Below are 18,893 nucleotides of genomic sequence, written 5' to 3' on the forward strand. Positions count from 1 at the left end.
TGGAACATTTCTGTGATCTTTTATTTCAGCTCATGAAACATGGGACCAACACTTTACATGTTGCGTTTATATTTTTGTTCAGTGTACATGAAAGGCCTGGGGGTTAGGGGTCAATTTGGAGTATGAGACCATTCCCAATGAATCTTGAATGAATTGCACTACCTCTCAGCACGAGTCTCCACAAAATGCTGTCCGTAAGATTACACACCAAAACAATAAGTACAACAAACATTCATCCATACGTCTTTCCATTTAGTGATTATGTGCTGACCTCTAAAAACAGTTTAAAACAGTTCACCGTTATCACTCACCCTCCACCAGAATGAAATAGGTTAACATAGGGGTTTGTGAGTGTGTGATGTAACGTTAGCTTCATCTTCTTTAGCTCCACGTCCTGAGAGTAGCGGCCCTTTGTCATCAGCTTCTTGATGTAAGCCACAGCCTGTGTGTGTGTGAGGCTCCCACCTCCTCAGCAATGTCATAGAAGGCATCCTGCACATCCCGCGCCATGTTCCGGGCATCCCTAGGAAAAGACAAGTGGCAGCCATATTTACAGAGGGAACAAAATAATGATGGATTTTCCTTTTCAAAAAACCCTCAAAGCATGTACAGTGCCTTCAGAAAGTATTCACACCCACATTTTGTTGTGTTACAGCCTGAATTTAAAATGGAATAAATTGAGATTTTCTGTCACTGGCCTACACACAATACCCCATAATGTCAAAGTGGAATTATGTTTTTAGAAATATTTAGAAAGCTATAAAGAATGAAAATCTCAAATGTCTTGAGTCAATAAGATTTCAACCCCTTTGTTATGGCAAGCCTACATAAGTTCAGGAGTAAAAATGTGCTTAACAACTCACATAATAAGATGTATGGACTCACTGTGTGTGCAATAATAGTGTTTAACATGATTTTTGAATGACTACCTCATCTTTGTACCCCACACATACAATGATCTGTAAGGTCCCTCAGTCGAGCAGTGAAATTCAAACAGAGATTCACCACAAAGACCAGGGAGGTTTTCCAATGCTTCGCAGAGAAGGGCACCTATTGGTAGATGGGTAAAAATATAAAAGCAGACATTTGATATCCCTTTGAGCATGGTGAAGTTATTAATTACACTTTGGATGGTGTATCAATACACCTAGTCACTACAAAGATACATGCGTCCTTCCTAACTCAGTTGCCGGCTGTGATAGGAGAAAACTGAGGATGGATCAACAACATTATAGCTACTCCACAATAACATAAATTACAGAGTGTAAAGAAGGAAGCCTGTACAGAATACATTTTCCAAAACACGCATTCTGTTTGCAACAAAGCACTAAAGTAAAACTGCAAAAAATGAGGCAAGGAAATGAACTGTCCTGAATAGAAAGCGTTACATGTTATGTTGGATTTTTCCCAAACATCACTGAGTACCCCTCTTCATATTTTCAAGAATGGTGGTGGTTGCATCATGTTATGGGTATGCTTATCTTCGGCAAGGACTAGGGAATTTTGGGGGATAAAAAGAAATGGAATAGAGCTAAGCACAGGCAAATCCGAGAGGAAAACCTGGTTCAGTCTGCTTTTCAACAGACATTGGGAGACAAATTCACCTTTCAGTAGGACAATAACCTTAAACACAAGGCCAAATATACACTGGAGTTGCTTACCAAGATCACATAATGTTCCTGAGTGGCCTAATTACAGTTTTGAAATCGTCTTGAAAATCTATGGTAAGACTTCAAAATGGCTGTCTAGCAATGCTCATCAACCAACTTAACAGGACTTGAAGAATTTTAAAAGGAATAATGTCCAAATATTGTACAATACAGGTGTGCAAAGCTTTTAGAGACTTACCCAGAAAGACGCACAGCTGTAATCGCTGCCAAAGGTGATTCTAATATGTATTGACTGGGTGTGAATACTTATGTAAATTAGATATTTCAGAATTTAATTTTCAATAAATTAGCAAACATTTCTAAAAACGTTGTCATTATGAGTTATTGTGTATATATGGGTGAAAAAAATAAATATTTAATCCATTTTAAATTCAGCATAACAACAAAATGTGGAATAATTCCAAAATATGGAATAATTTCTTCCTAGGTTCTGGCCTTTCTAGAGTTTTTCCTAGCCACCGTGCTTCTACACCTGCATTGCTTGCTGTTTGGGGTTTTAGGCTAGGTTTCTGTACAGCACTTTGTGACATCAGTTGGTGTAAGAAGGGTTTTTATAAATAAATGTGATTGAAATGTGATTGATTCAAGGGGTATGAATACTTTCTGAAGACACTGTACATATACTGGTGGTCTGAAATGGTTCTTACCCACAAATGTAGATGTGAGCATTGTCAGTATGGATCAGCTTCCACAGGTGTTCATTGTTCTTCTTCAGGAGATGCTGGACGTACACCTGAGCATGGATAATCAAACAATTAGCCTAACTGAACAATTCATTTAAGTGATATAAAAGACATTCTCTTGAAGTCTGCAGGTTCTTAAGGCAATACGAATCATAGGAAGTATCAACAATTGTACCATATCTAAGTCATAGATAAGAGCATATTGAATCTTATCACATAGTTAACGCCTCATAGCTGACAGAGAAGTTAAGCTGTGCTGTGTTACCTTCTCCTCTTGGTCTCTGGAGAAGGCCACGTTGAGCTGAGTCAGCACGCCCACCTTCTCAAACTCTTCCAGTTACTGCTGGTACATGAAGTCCTGATTTCTGTGGCGACAGCCGAAGTACAGTATCGTCTCGCCGACATCCTTCCCTGATAGAAAAACAACACACTCTTTTATTTACTTCTTTTATTTAACCCTTATTTTACCAGGTAAGTACACACTCTTGATGTGAAACTGTGTCACACTGGCACTCTTTTCCCTTTTGCTAACATATTAAAACATACTTGTTGAAAACAAATTCAGGTCAACCTAATTTACTGTAGAACATGGAGACTTGCTTGCTGTGGACTCCATCTATTCTATGCACAAGCCAAACACTGTTCTGTTTTAACAGCTGTTCTTCAAAATCACAAAATACCACACAATACCAGAAAATCCACACTCTGGACACATTTCAATTTTCCAATCCAATAAGTAGACTTAGATGCCAGACGAGGCCCAGGCTTTCTTCCTCCCTAGCTGGTTACCTTGCTCCTTCATCCAGCCTCTCTCCTGGAGGAAGCCCATGAAGGGGGCGATGCCTGTGCCGGGCCCAATCATCACCACCGGGTTGCTGGCCTTGAAGGGCAGCCGGAACTGGGACTTGCGGACGTACATGGGCACGGTGGCCTTGTGGCCGTTGTCCATCACCACCACCTTGTTCTTCAGCCAGTTGGTGGCCACTCCCTTGAAGCTCCGCCCTGTGCTGGTCTGGAACTCCACCACTACCGCACAGATGCTCACCATGTTGGAGTACACCTGACATCAAGACAATACACAGTTATTAAGTAAACATAAAGAAACAAAATAAAGAAACAAATAACTGAAAAAGTGGGAACTGAACTGGCAATAACAGGTCTGCTGTTCTCCGATTCCTGGTACCATATCCTGAACTCCTATGTTGCTCTCCATTCATGGGCGCTGATGTACAAATGTATATTTCTCCCTAAAATGGACAAAGTATTTTTATTTTTTCTAATAGTGGGTCTCACCTTGCCAGAGGAGGCGATGGAGTAGTAGCGAGCCTGTAGGCGGGGCAGCAGCTCACACAGGTGGTCTATGGTAGGGTGGAGGGACGGCATGTCCTCCAACACAGCCAGGATGTTCCTCTGAGAATCCAGCACCCAGCTCTGGTACAGACCCTGACAGAGAGACACAGACAGACAACAGTTACTCTCCATTGAGTATGTTTACATACACACTAATAATTTGATATTAAACTGATTATGGCAGAAGGCAGAGTACGGCATTCGTCATGTAAACACCTTACTCTGCTTATCTTAATCAGCGTACGGTCATAATGGAAGTAAGCATACGCCGATTAAAACACCTGGTTTTATGAGCAATATTTTCTAAATATTAGGACATGTAAACAGCTTAGTTGGCATTCCAGTGGTGTATTTGATCTGCACATGTGCCAGCAGCGGGTAGTGCCAGTAGTATAGTAGTATGCTCGAGTGAAGTGAGTTCAAAAAAACTGAAAGTATGCATCTTATAAATAGTTTTCACATACAAACTTTATATGTCTGAATCAAATAGTCTGAACAAAAATAACATGGTCACTGTAGTAGAACGTTTAATTTGATTGGTGATTTTCAGCATTCATCAAAAGTCCCATCAGGTAGCCTGATTTCAGATGTGTCCATACCAACAGGTTTATTAGGGAAATCGTTCTTCTTGCAAAGCATGTAAACGTTTTAAACAAACTACTATATTAACCTGACTATCCACAATAATCACATTATTGTATGCATGTAACCATGCTCATTGATACAGAGCATTTACAGTTATTCAAACCTATTGACAGCATGAATTTCTGGGTGGGCAGTGGAGTGTCAGTCAGTCAGAGGTTTGAGGGGTGCCAACCTTGCCCTCGGGGGAGGCGGAGGCCATCTTGCGCAGGATGTCCTGGTCCTTGGGGTCGGTGGCGTACTGGGCCAGCTCAAACAGGACGTTGGTGCGAGGGGGGTTGGTGATGTCCAAGTAGTGGGTCAGAGCCGTGCGGTACGTTGTCGGACACGGGAATGGGTGCTTCTTATTGGACTCCTCTGAAACACACACAGATGAAGAATCTTATCAGCATCATTGTTTAAGATTCAAGTTCTCTTTATTTTGAGGCCACTGCATCCATTTTGGTTGTTAATGGTGGACTACATGATTTAGTTGACAACGTGTGCAGCAGTATCTTTTCAACCTCTGGATCATGTGCATTAATTTGCAACCAAATATTATGGAAAATGCCAATGGAAAAAATAACTACTCCAATGCAAATGCAGATGCAAAGCAGCTCACATCATGTCCCTGAGCCATGATTTACAACTGACCGTCGAGGTTGTTGAGAGAGATAACAGTGTCCAGTTCGGCGTCCAGGATCTGGCCTATTCTGTTCACTATTGACACGTCATTAATGGGGTAAACAGCAACGTGGTCTCCAGAGTCATATCTACAGGGAATTAGAAAGACGGGGAGATGGATAAACAAGACTTCCCACTGTATTTATCTAACAAGCAAATGTCATTACATATCCAAGATATTTACATGCTTTTTGCGTGTGTGAAAAAGAAAATTAAATTGATTAACCAACTCAACACTTGTTAGCAGACAGAAGTAATGCAGTAGGCATAGGAAGGCAGAAATGCATTATATTTAAAGGCCCAATGCAGCCAAAAATGTGCTTTGCCTGTGTTTTATTTATATTTCCACACTATGACATGGGAATAATACTGTGAAAATGATAATGCGCTTTTAGTGTAAGAGCTGTTTGCAAAGACTGCCTGAAATGTGGGATGGAGCTTTGGCCTGCCATCACCAGGTGGTAAATTGGTTAATAGCCCAAAAAGAAAGAGAGTTCCAAACCTAACAATAGTTTCAGTTTTCCAGACCAGACAGTCTTAGCAAAATTCTTGCTTGGGAAATGTTTATTTTTGACCATTTTAATTGAAAACAATCACAGTAAGGTACTTAATTGTTACCCAGAAATGATTTGATATTGAGATAAAAACAGCTGCATTGGACCTTTAATGGCATAGGACTTTTCATATAAAATATTAATAAAGAGCAGATACCTGATTTGGGAGCCTGAGATGTCCAGCTCTAAATGCATCAGATGTCGGTCGCCGGCTTGGTTCAGCTGGCGGTTAACCGCTACCGTGGCCAAGTAGGGGTTCTTAGCATCAAAAGGCCTCCAATGACAAATATACTGGAGTTATCACAAAGCCATTTCAGACAAATGGAGAAAAGTGCTACTGTTGTAAAAAGGGTTCGTCCAAAGGTCCAATAAATAACTAACATTTGAGAGGAAATGTCTAATATAAAATGATCTGAGAAGACAAGTGAAGGCACTTTGGCCAATGTCTATAGAGGGATTTAGTTTACACCTGTCTAGGTCTCTCAGATCAGTGCAGATGAAGGAAAATATAATTTCGACTATTGAGATGCACCCTAAAAGCACACTGTCTTTGCTGTTGGCATTGGGGAGATGGTGAGAATCATGTCAGCGTCATGACAACAGTCATCCCTTTATTTTTCAAATTCATATTCAAGCTGCTTTATTGGCATGAAAAACATTGTGTCAATATTGCCAAAGCAATAATAATAAAATTATAAACAATGACAAATAATAATATAGAATGGCAGTAAATAATAATACAAAATTAAATATAAAAATAGTAACAATAAAATGGTAACAGTCAATAATCGAATGTAATGTAATAAAAAAATGAAACTATAACTAACTTATAACTAAATAACGGTCATCTTCACCATTACATCGGTACTACAACTACTATCATCATTACCACTACTACCACCACCACCATCATTAAAGTGCTATCATTACCATTACCACCCATACCATTACTACTTGGAATGATAAACAACAGTAATAATAGTAATAACAATAACAGTAATAACAATAATAGTAATAATAAGTAAGTTACTGCTTACTATGCAGATGTTATTATTCAGTGTCTCTCAGGCTATGGCAGGCAAATACATATTTGGCTGCAAGAGGAGCCATTGCTCCTTCGCCCATGAGTATTTTTAGTTTTTCCTCTGGGTTTAATAAGTTAAAATTTGGAATAAATGTAGAAATTTCTGTGAATAATGAATCTCTTGGTGAGGAATATTTATCACAGTAAAGGAGAAAGTGCATCTCTGTTTCTACCTCCCCTGTCGTGCAGTGACCACATACACGCTCCTCTTTGGGTAGCCATGTCTTTTTATGTCTGCCGGTTTCTATTGCCAATCGGTGGTCACTCAGCCTGTACTTGGTAAGGATCTGTCTCTGCTTCGTATCTCTGACAGAGTAGAGATATTCAGCCAATTCATATTCTCTGTTTAGGGTCAGATAGCAATTTAGTCGGCTTTGGGATTTTGTTTCGTTTTTACAATGTTGTATATATGAGTCCTTTGATTGGTTCAGGATTTTGTTTATTGGAATTCTTTCTTTTGAAGCAGTGCTGGTGTCACTTATTACCTTTATTGCCCTGAACAACAAGCATAATCTATTAATTCCGTTCCATGACAACACAGCTCTGTCATTACGCCTGATAGCTGAGCTCCCTACACCACTCACGGTTTCTGGGTCTCAAAGCTCTTGAGGCGACCCATCTCCCCAGTATACACCTTATTCATGTTGATGTCAGTTGGAAACACCAACTCGTACTGCCGGATGCTAAAGGAGAGGAAGAAACGGACAGGTGGTTACTTCCTGCTCCGCATCTCGACCACTCATGATCACACACCTTTGAAGTCTAAAAATAACCCGTCAGTGCAGCTAAGGGCCGATATCAAATCAAACTTTATTTGTCACATGCGCCGAATACAACAAGTGTAGATCTTACCGTGAAATGCTTACTTACAAGCAGTGCAGATCAAGAATTGTTAAGAAAATATTTACCAAATAAACTAAAGTAAAAAATAATAAAAAGTAACACAATAACATAACAATAATGAGGCTATATACAGGGGGTACCAGTACCGAGTCAGTGTGCGGGGGTACAGGTTAGTTGAGGTAATTTGTACATGTAGGTAGGGGTGAAGTGACTATGCATAGATAATAACAGCAAGTATCAACAAATTGAGGGGGGGGGGGTGTCAATGTAAATAGTCCGGTGGCCATTTGATTAATTGTTCAGCAGTCTAATGGCTTGGGGGTAGAAGCTGTTAAGGAGCCTTTTGGTCCTAGACGTGGCGCTCCAGTACTGTTTGCCGTGAGGTAGCAGAGAAAACAGTCTATGACTTGGGTGACTGGAGTCTCTGACAATTTTATGGGCTTTCCTCTGACACCGCCTATTATATAGGCCCTGGATTGCAGGAAGCTTGGCTCCAGTTATGTACTGGCCCGTACACACTACCCTCTGTAGCGCCTTACGGTCAGATGCCGAGCAGTTGCCATACCAGGCGGTGATTCAACCGGTCAGGATGCTCTCGATGGTGCAGCTGTAGAAATTTTGGGTATCTGGGGACCCATACCAAATCTTTTCAGTCTCCTGAGGGGGGAAATGTTTTGTCGTGCCCTCTTCACGACTGTCTTGGTGTGTTTGGACCATGATAGATCGTTGGTGATGTGGACACCAAGGAACTTGAAACTCTCGACCCGCTCCACTACAGCCCCGTTGAGGGGCCCTGTTCGGCCCGCCGTTTCCCGTAGTCCACAATCAGCTCCTTTGTCTTGCTCACATTGAGGGAGAGGTTGTTGTCCTGGCACCACGGCCCGTTCTGACCTCCTCCCTATAAGCCGTCTCATCGTTGTCGGTGATCAGGCCTACCACTGTTGTGTCATCAGCAAACTTAATGATGGTATTGGAGTCGTGTTTGGCCACGCAGTCGTGGGTGAACAGGGAGTACAGGAGGGACAAGTACACACCCCTGGGGGGCTCCAGTGTTGAGGATCAGCGTGGCAGACATGTTATTGCCTACCCTTACCATCTGGGGGCAGCCCGTCAGGAAGTCTAGGATCCAGTTGGAGAGGGAGGTGTTAAGTCCCAGGGTCCATAGCTTAGTGATGAGCTTCGTGGGCACTATGGTGTTGAACACTGAGCTGTAGTCAATGAACAGCATTCTCACATATGTGTTCCTTTTGTCCATGTCGGATAGGGCAGTGTGGAGTGCAATTGAGATTGTGTCATCTGTGGATCTGTTGGGGCAGTATGCGAATTGGAGTGGGTCTAGGGTATCTGGGAGGATGCTGTTGATGTGAGCCATGACCAGCCTTTCAAAGCACTTCATGGCTACCGAAGTGAGTGTTACAGGGGCAGTAATTATTTAGGCAGGTTACCTTCGCCTCCTTTGGCACAGGGACTATGGTGGTCTGCTTGAAACATGTAGGTATTACAGACACGGTCAGGGAGAGGTTAAAAATGTCAGTGAAGACACTTACCAGTTGATCCGCGCATGCTTTGAGTACACGTCCTGGTAATCCGTCTGGATATGGACAGCCACATACGCTTTTAGTGGGGTTCGCTCTCTGTGATGCAAATGCTATGATGCATGTGCGTATGGTAAAAGGATTGGATGCCATGCAGAGCAGAGTGAAAGGCCTCAAAGCACAGGGGAGACATTCATGTCGGGCACTATTATGCATGCAAACAGAATTTGAAATGGAAATGTGCCGTTGTTTAACCAAATGTGTGGACGGTCATTTAGGTTTGTTATTTGCAGTTGAAGCTTTATGCTTGTTTTTCTGAAAACATGCAAACAATGTCAGAGTCTATCAAACATGAATTAATCAATTGTTTAATATATCTGATATGTCCAGTATTCATAGCTGGTGATACTACCAAGATCCCTTGTTCTGTATTGAATTGGAATACAAAGTAAAACATTATGGGCCGGTTTCCCAGACACAGATTAAGCCTAGTTCTGGACTATAAAGCTTTTCAATTGAGAATCTCAATTGAGAATATGTTTTTATCCTGAACTAGGCTTAATCTGTTTCTGGGAAACCAGCCCTCTAGGTCATAAAAGAAATGTATAAAAGGAAGTACATCTGCTCCTAAAGCTCCATAGTAAATATCTCTAGTTGGCAACCAGTCTGAGTCCGACCAGGAGAGAGAGAGGGGGTAGCCAACTAGCTATTACCTGGTGTTATCTCCTGTGGCCTCCACCCCAAAGTGTTCACACACAGCAGGCCAGAACTGCTCCTTCCATGATACAAAGTCTTCCTCAAGGCTGGGGAAGAGGGTAAGACAGACGTAGAACACAGTCATAGGATATTTTGATAAGATAAATACATACATATTTATGAATATGGATTCATTTAGTACTCACTTGCCATCATCGTCTCCCATTCTCAGGTCATAGATCCTCCTGCCACCCAGCTCTTCCAGTCTCTTGTCGGTATACTTTCCCATTGCATTGAAGTGCTCATATGTTTTATTCCCCAAGCCAAACACCTGCAGAGTTCAAAGGCGGACGCTATAAGCTATCATAGTAGATCAAAATGAATTAACTACATATAAATGTAAAGCTTCCATGATATACAGTACCAGTCAAAAGTTTGGACACACCTACTCATTACAGGGTTTTTCTTTATTTTTACTATTTTCTACATTGTAGAATAATAGTGAAGACATCAAAACTATGAAATAACACATATGGAATCATGTAGTAACCAAAAAAGTGTTAAACAAATCAAAATATATTACACATTTGAGATTCTTCAAAGTAGCCACCCTTTGCCTTGATGACAGCTTTACTTACTCTTGGCATTCTCTCAACCAGCTTCACGAGGTAGTCACCTGGAACGCATTTCAATTAACAGGTGTGCCTTGTTAAAATGTATTTCCTTCTTAATGCGTTTGAGCCAACCAATTGTGTTGTATACCACCCCCCAAGGTAGGGGTGGTATACAGAATATACGGACTTGGTCTTTTACCAAATAGGGCTATTATGGCAAGAACAGCTCAAATAAGCAAAGAGCAACGACAGTCCATCATTACTTTAAGACATGAAGGTCAGTAAATCCGGAAAATGTCTTTAAGTGCAGTCGCAAAAACCATCAAGCGCTATGATGAAACTGGCTCTCATGAGGCCCGCCACAGGAAAGGAAGACCCAGAGTTACCTCTGCTGCAGAGGGTAAGTTCATTAGAGTTACCAGCCTCAGAAATAGCTTCACAGAGTTCAAGTAACAGACACATCTCAAAATAAACTGTACAGAGGAGACTGCGTGAAATCAGGTCTTCGTGGTCAAATTGCTGCAAAGAAACCACTACTAAAGGACACCAATAAGAAGAAGAGACTTCCTTGGGCCAAGAAACACGAGCAATGGACATTAGCAATGGACACTGTCCTTCGGTTTGATGAGTACAAATTTGAGATTTTTGGTTCCAACCGCCATTTCTTTGTGAGACGCAGAATAGGTGAACGGATGATCTCTGCATGTGTGGTTCCCGCCGTGAAGTATGGAGGAGGAGGTGTGATGGTGCTTTGCTGGTGACACTGTCAGTGATTTATTTAGAATTCAAGGCACACTTAACCAGCATGGCTACTAGAGCATTTTGCAGCGATACGCCATTCCATCTTGTTCGTGCTTAGTGGGACTATAATTTGTTTTTCAACAGGACAACAACCCAACACACCTCCAGGCTATGTAAGGGCTATATGACCAAGAAGGAGAGTGATGGAGTGCTGCATCAGATGACCTGGCCTCCACAATCACCTGACCTCAACCCAATTGTGATGGTTTGAGATGAGTTGGACCACAGAGTGAAGGAAAAGCAGCCATCAAGTGCTCAGCATATGTGGGAACTCCTTCAAGACTGTTGGAAAAGCATTCCAGGTGAGGCTGGTTGAGAGAATCTCAAGAGTGTGCAAAGCTGTCATCAAGGCAAAGGGTGGCTAGTTTGAATAATCTCAAATCTTTTTTGATTTGTTAACCACTTTTTTGGTTACTACATGATTCAATATGTGTTATTTCATAGTTTTGATGTCTTCACTATTATTCTACAATATAGAAAATAGTAAAAATAAAGAAAAACCCTTGAATGAGTAGGTGTGTCCAAACTTTTGACTGGTACTGTAGGTCTAGTATATCATGGTAGGTCTACTATATCATGATGCAAACCTGAGTTGACTGTAAATGCAGTAATACCCTATCTCCTCATGTCCAAGCTGTACATTTACTCAATTACACCATATGGATCAGATCTGTAATCTAAGTGGCTTTCTATGGCTGGATGCACAACAAATGTCAAGACCAAGAAAACATGGATTTCCCAGATAAAACGCCACAACCACATCACAATGCTGTCTCAGGAGAGTCGCACAGTGAGACCGAGAGGAATCCATGGTTAACATTGTTCAGTAATGATGTCAATGAGAAAACACTCCAAAATGGAGACTCCCAATGTCTTCAAGCCACAAGCTGCCAGTGCTCTCCTGCTCCAGCCTTGAGGTTGGTCAGGCCCAGAGCTTTGTTTGGCAGGACCACATGTTTCCAGTTGGTTAGTGAGTTTGGAGGGAAGTGGCGCACTGTAGTAAAGTGTGGATTCCAGCAGAGCCTTTCAGAGCCTTATACGCGGACATCTCAATCCCTATCTCCCCTTCAATGGAGATGCAATATGACTTATTCTGTGTGGATCCTGTCATAGCTAAACATGCTGCGCTGCACACCAATGTTGATGCCCATTCACCTTGATGCACCTACTACAGATCAGTCTCAATACTAAATTCAGACAGCAAAATACCAACCGCAAAGTTGACTCCGTTCAGTTCCTCATCGGTCTCCTGCATCCAGTCGTAGAAGTCCTGAGCGTTGTCTGTGGGGTCCCCCTCCCCATAGGTGGCCATGCAGAACACAGCCAGAGAGTTGTCGATCTCTACAAGACGAGGCAGCTCTGACTGAGGAGAGAAAGGAAGAAAAATACATTGGAAATTGAAACAGGATTCGTTCACCAATGCAACAATCAAGTCATTAGCTCTCCTAATGTTATTAATATAATAAATATCCAAATACATTTTTGGATTTAACTTGAAATGAACAAAAATACATTCTAAGACTAAACTTGAAATAAACAAAAATACACAAGAACCTAAATATTCACTACAAAGCTACTGGAGGTTACATGCAGTATGTAGAACACTGAGACAATATAAATAGTGTACTATACACATGTAAAGTCAATGGGAATAAGACCAGTACCATGTCATATTCTTCAAGGTCAGCTGACATGCCGCTCATTCCGTAGCGCTGGGCGTCTTTGGCCAATCGGCCGCAGAACTCCTCAGCTGTGCCCGTCTGAGAGCCATAGAACACCACCATGTTCCTGTTCTGGAGAGGCTGAGGGAGATGGCATCATCAGCAGTCATCCTACATTATAGAGGACTTCTTAAAGTTTCTTAGCTGGACCCATTGGGAACATTGCTTACATCCGCTATGACAGGCTCATTGTCCACCCTCCCTCCCAAAAGCCTGGGAGGAATGAGAGAGCCAAGCCTCAGGGTCGGTAGCTTCAGTCCAACATCACACACACACACAAACATATATTTATTTTGTCTCCATATTATGTCTATCTCCGATAAGCTACCAAGGAAAGGGCTAAGAATAGCCCATTTTAATATACTGTATGTAGCCTTAGAAATAAGGTTCATGAAATCAATAACTTGCTAACATCAGATAACATTCATACTGGCCATCTCTGAAACTCATTTAGATAATTATAGGATACAACAGTAGCAATAGAGATATAACATCTACAGAATAGACAGGAATGCCTATGGGGGAGGTGTTGCTGTATATCTTCAGAGCCATATTTCTGTAAAGCTTAGATAGGATCTCATGTCAAATTTTGTTAAAGTGTTGTAGTCGCAAGTTCACCTGCTTCATCAAACCTCTTCTTTTAGGTAGCTGTTAAAAGCCACCAAGTTCTAACAGTCAGTATTTGGATAATATGTGTGCAATGCTTGATAAATGTGTGTGATGTTAACAGAGAGGTCTATTTTCTGGGTGACATGAACATTGACTGGTTAGCAACTAGCTGTCCTCTCAAGAGGAAGCTTCTAACTGTGACTTATGCCTTAATACGACCCACGTTATCACTCAAACAACTAGAGTGCATACCAATAGTGTTGGATCTGTGACATCCACTTGTATTGATCATATATTCACTAATGCTGCAGAGATTGTCTGCAAAGCAATATCAATTTTCATTGGTTGTAGTGACCATAAGATTGTGGCAATAAGAAGGAAAGCCAAGTGCCAAAGTTTGGGCTCAAAGTCATTTATTAGAGATCATACAAAATGTTTTCTCAGGACTTTTGTTGAAGATACAAAACATGTATGTTGGTGTATTAGGAAGTGAATCCAGATGCAGCACTGGAAGTATAAAAAATTTAAAAATCCAGCACTGGAAGCTTTGTAAAATAATTCATGCCAATTGTTGACAAACATACACCTGTTAAGAAACTAACTGTGAGAACTGTTAGAGCCCCCTTGATTTATTATGAAATTAAATTATGCAAAAGTTGTGGCAAACAAGTCAGGCTCCTCAGCAGATTGGTTTATATTCTGTAAATTGAGAAATGTTGTGACTAAACTTAACAAAAATAACAAGAAATTATATTACCAAACACAATGGAAAAGAGACTTTGGAGTACCGTAAATTATACTGAACAAAAATATAAACCCAACATGTAAAGTGTTGGTCCCATGTTCCATGAGCTGAAATACAAAAAGCTTAATTCTCTAAAATGTTGTGCACAAATTTGTTTACATCCCTGTTAGTGAGCATTTCTCATTTGCCAAGATAATCCATCCACCTGACAGGTGTTGCATATCAAGAAGCTGATTAAACAGCATGATTGTTACACAGGTGCAGCTTGTGTAGGGGACAATAAAAGGCCACTCTAAAATGTTCTGTTTTGAGGGAGCATGCAGTTGGTATGCTGACAGCAGGAATGTCCACCAGAGCTGTTGACAGAGAATTTAATGTTAATTTCTCTACCATAAGCCGCCTCCAACGTCATTTTAGAGAATTTGACAGTACGTCTAACCGGGCTCTCAACCGCAGACCAAGTGTATGATGTTGTGTGGTTGAGCGGTTTGTGCGTTGTGAACAGAGTTCCCCATGGTGGTGGTGGGGTTAAGGTATGGGCAGGCAGAGGCTACGGACAACGAGCACAATTGCATTTTATTGATGGAAATTTGAATCCACAGAGATACCGTGACGAGATCCTGAGGCCCATTGTCATGCCATTAATCTGCCACCGTCACCTTTCAGCATGACAATGCACGGCCCCATGTCTCAAGGATCTGTACACAATTCCTGGAAGCTGAAAATGTCCCTGTTCTTCCATGGCCTGCATACTCAGACATGTCACCCTTTGAGCATGTTTGGGATGCTCTGGATCGACAGCATGTTCCAGGTCCCACCAATATTCAGAGGAGTGGGAAAACATTCCACAATAAACAGCCTGATGAACTCTATGCGAAGGAGATGTCGCAGGAGATGTGTCGCGCTGCATGAGGCAAATGGTGGTCACACCAGATAATGACTGGTTTTCTGATCCACACACCTACCTTTTTTTTAAGGTATCTGTGACCAACACATGCATATCTGTATTCCCAGTCATGTGAAGTCCATAGATTAGGGCCTAATGAATTTAGTTCAATTGACTGATTTCCTTATTCGAACTGTAACTCAGTAAAATCTTTGAAATTGTTGCATGATGCATTTATATTTTTGTTCAGTATATATCATGGGCAGAAACCCCAATTAATCTCCATCGTTCATTGAAGTTGATGGGTCATTTATAACAAAACCTTTCGATATTGCCAATCATTACAATGACTATTTCACTAGTAAAGTGGAAAAACTCCGAAGTGAAATGACAACATTAAACAGTGAACCATCATATTTTTATATAAAAGATCTAATAATGAAAGAGAAGGATTGTTGTTTTGAATTTGGTCAAGTTAGATTGGGGGAGGTGGAAAAACGATTGTTATCCATCAATAATGATAAGCCACCAGGTACAGACAACCTTGATGGGAAACTTTTGAGAATGGTATCAGACTGTATTGCCACCCCTATTTACTAGATCTTTAACCAAAGCCTAAAAGCAGAGAGTCTCAACTCATGGGTTGCGACCCAAGGATTTGAATGGGTCGTGAGCGCAAAAAATGTTTTTATGAAAAATTATGTTTTTTAAATAAAATACTCCATTCTAAACTTAAATGACTAAAACCAGGTATAAAGTGTGTAGAAATGATAATGAACCTATACTTCTAAATCATTTAACCTCAACTATTTTTCTTCAATGACAGTATTTTCAGATTTGGTTGATTTTGTAGTCTCAAACCAGTGAGCTTGTAACGTTCGTCTTCCTCCTCGTCTGAGGAGGAGCAAGGATCGGACCAAAGCGCATCGTGGTTTGAATACATACTATCGTTTATTAAACGAAGACGAAAAAACACTTAAACAAACTACAAAACAATAAACGACGTGAACAGACCTGAACTTGAGAACATATAAAACATGAACGCACGAACAGGAACGAACGAACGAACGAACGAACGAACGCACGAACGCACGAACAGGAACGAACGAACCAGTACCGTGTGGCGAACAAACACAGACACAGCAACAATCACCCACAAACAACCAGTGAAAACAGCCTACCTTAATATGGATCCCAATCAGAGACAATGACAAACACCTGTCTCTGATTGAGAACCATATTAGGCCAAACGAACAAACCTAAACATAGAAACAAATAACACAGACTGCCCACCCCAACTCACGCCCTGACCATACTAAATAAATACAAAACAAGGGAAATAAGGTCAGGAACGTGACAGAGCTTAACATTCTTCATCAAGAAAATTGGCAAAATTGAATTATTGTCAATGAAACGTTGGGACTGTTGTTCCCTTGTCATGTAATTGGTACATTTAGAATATAACAATAAACATAGTTTTCCAGATTGCATTTTGGCAACAACAAAAAAAATTAGATGAGAATATTGGATTGCGAATGAGAAACCTGGTTCAATTTAGGTCTTGAGGGAAAAACAGTCGAGAACCACTGGCCTAAAGGAGTGTGTGTGCCCACAGGCCTGAAAGGAAGCTAAAGTAATTTCACTCGCTAAAAAAGTAGTAAAGCACCCTTTGCTGGCTCTAACAGCCAACCAATCAGTATGCTGCCTGTTCTTAATAAACTTATGGAGGATTGTGTTTGACCAAATACAACGCTCTACATGTCAGCAGCCAAAGCCAGTGAGATACAGTCAGTACCAGAATGGGTGATTAATAATAAACAGGTCTAAAAATCAACACCATCATCCCGGAAACCCTAGACCCATTTCAATTCGCATACCGCCCCAACAGATCCATAGATGATGCAATCTCAATCGCACTCCACACTGCCCTTTCCCACCTGAACAAAAGGAAAACCTATGTGAGAATGCTGTTCATTGACTACAGCTCAGCGTTCAACACCATTGTGCCCTCAAAGCTCATCACTAAGCTAAGGACCCTGGGACTAAACACCTCCCTCTGCAACTGGATCCTGGACTTCCTGACGGGCCGCCCCCAGGTGGTAAGAGTAGAGACAACATCTGCCACGCTGATCCTCAACACGGGGGCCCCTGACGTGTTGAGGATCAGCGTGCTTAGTCCCCTCCTGTACTCCCTGTTCACCCACGACTGTGTGGCCAAGCATGACTCTAACACCATCATTAAGTTTGCTGACGATAACGGTGGTAGGCCTGATCACCGACAACGATGAGACAGCCTATAGGGAGGTCAGAGACCTGGCAGTGTGGTGCCAGGACAACAACCTCTCCCTCAACGTGAGCAAGACAAAGGAGATGATCGTGGACTACAGGAAAAGGAGTGCAGAACACGCCCCCATTCACGTCAACAGGGCTGTAGTGGAGCGGGTCGAGAGTTTCAAGTTCCTTTGGTGTCCACATCACCAACAAACTATCATGGTCCAAACACACCAAGAAAGTCATGAAGAGGGCACGACAACGCCTTTTCCCTCTCAGGAAACTGAAAAGATTTGGCATTGTATTTGATTCAAAACATTCTCTAAGACATAAACCACATAAGCGTGTGACCATTGAGCAAGTTGAGGAAGCTAAACTCCTAGGTATAACATTGGATGGTCAATTATCATGGTCAAGTCATATAAGTTGTTGTGAAGATGGGGAGGGGTATGTCTGGTATAAAAAGATGTTCTGTGTTTTTACACAAAAATCAACTGTACTAGTTGTTCAGGCTCTAGTCTTGTCCCATCTTGATTACTGTCCAGTAATATGGTAAAGTGCAGCAAAATAAACTGAGCAGCACGCCTTGCCCTTAATTGCGCTACAGAACTAACATCAACAACATGCATGCCAGTCTCTCCTGGTTGAGGGTTGACAAGAGATTTAATTGCTTCTCGTTTAGTTTTTACTGTGATGAAAATTCCAGATTTTCTGCATAATCAAATAACATTCAGCTCAGACACCCATACATACCCCATAAGACATGCACCAGGGGTCTCTTCACAGTCCCCAAGTCCAAATGAATTCACAGCAAAGCAGTTTTATAAAGAGTCATCATCACATGGAACTCCCTTCCATCTCCATTTACTCACGCAAACAGCTAAATTACCTTTCGAAATGTATAAAACAAAACATGGAACGGTGGGGACTGTGAGAGGACACACACATTTTTTGTTGTATTGTTTGTATATTGTTGGATTTAAACATTTGTGTGACTGTCCTTGTATTTATTATGGATCCCCATTAGCTGTTGCCAAGGCAGCAGCTACTCTTCCTGGGGTCCAGAAAAATTAAGGCATTTATATAAAATGTTATATACAATTCAATACATTTTACAACACATTAAGTGTGTGCACTCAGGCCACTACTCTACAACACAAAATCCATGTGTATGTGTGTGTATAGTCCGTATGTTATTGTGTGTATGTGTGTGACTGTGCGTCTGTAGTCATGGCTCTATGTAGTACTGTGTGCCTCCCATAGTCTGTTCTGGACCTGGGGACAGTGAAGAGCCCTCTGGTGGCATGTCTTGTGGGGTATACATGGGTGTCCTAGCTGTGTGCCAGTAGTTCAAACAGACAGCTCGGTGCATTCAACATGTCAATACATCTCACAAATACAAGTAGTGATGAAGTCAATCTGTCCTCCACTTTGAGCCAGGAGAGACTGACATGCATATTATTAAAGTCCCGCTTTGTGGAACCTGACCACACAACTAGACAGTAGTCCAGGTTCGACAAAACAAG

The 18,893-nt window shown here is 41.4% G+C and overlaps 1 pseudogene; it reads right to left on the minus strand.

Annotated features, from left to right (window-relative positions):
- LOC120057437 overlaps nucleotides 1-18,893 on the minus strand; it is a 26,820-nt pseudogene continuing 7,927 nt past the window's right edge.

The sequence above is a fragment of the Salvelinus namaycush genome, chromosome 12 (assembly GCF_016432855.1).
Source record: "Salvelinus namaycush isolate Seneca chromosome 12, SaNama_1.0, whole genome shotgun sequence".
NCBI classification, from domain to species: domain Eukaryota; kingdom Metazoa; phylum Chordata; class Actinopteri; order Salmoniformes; family Salmonidae; genus Salvelinus; species Salvelinus namaycush.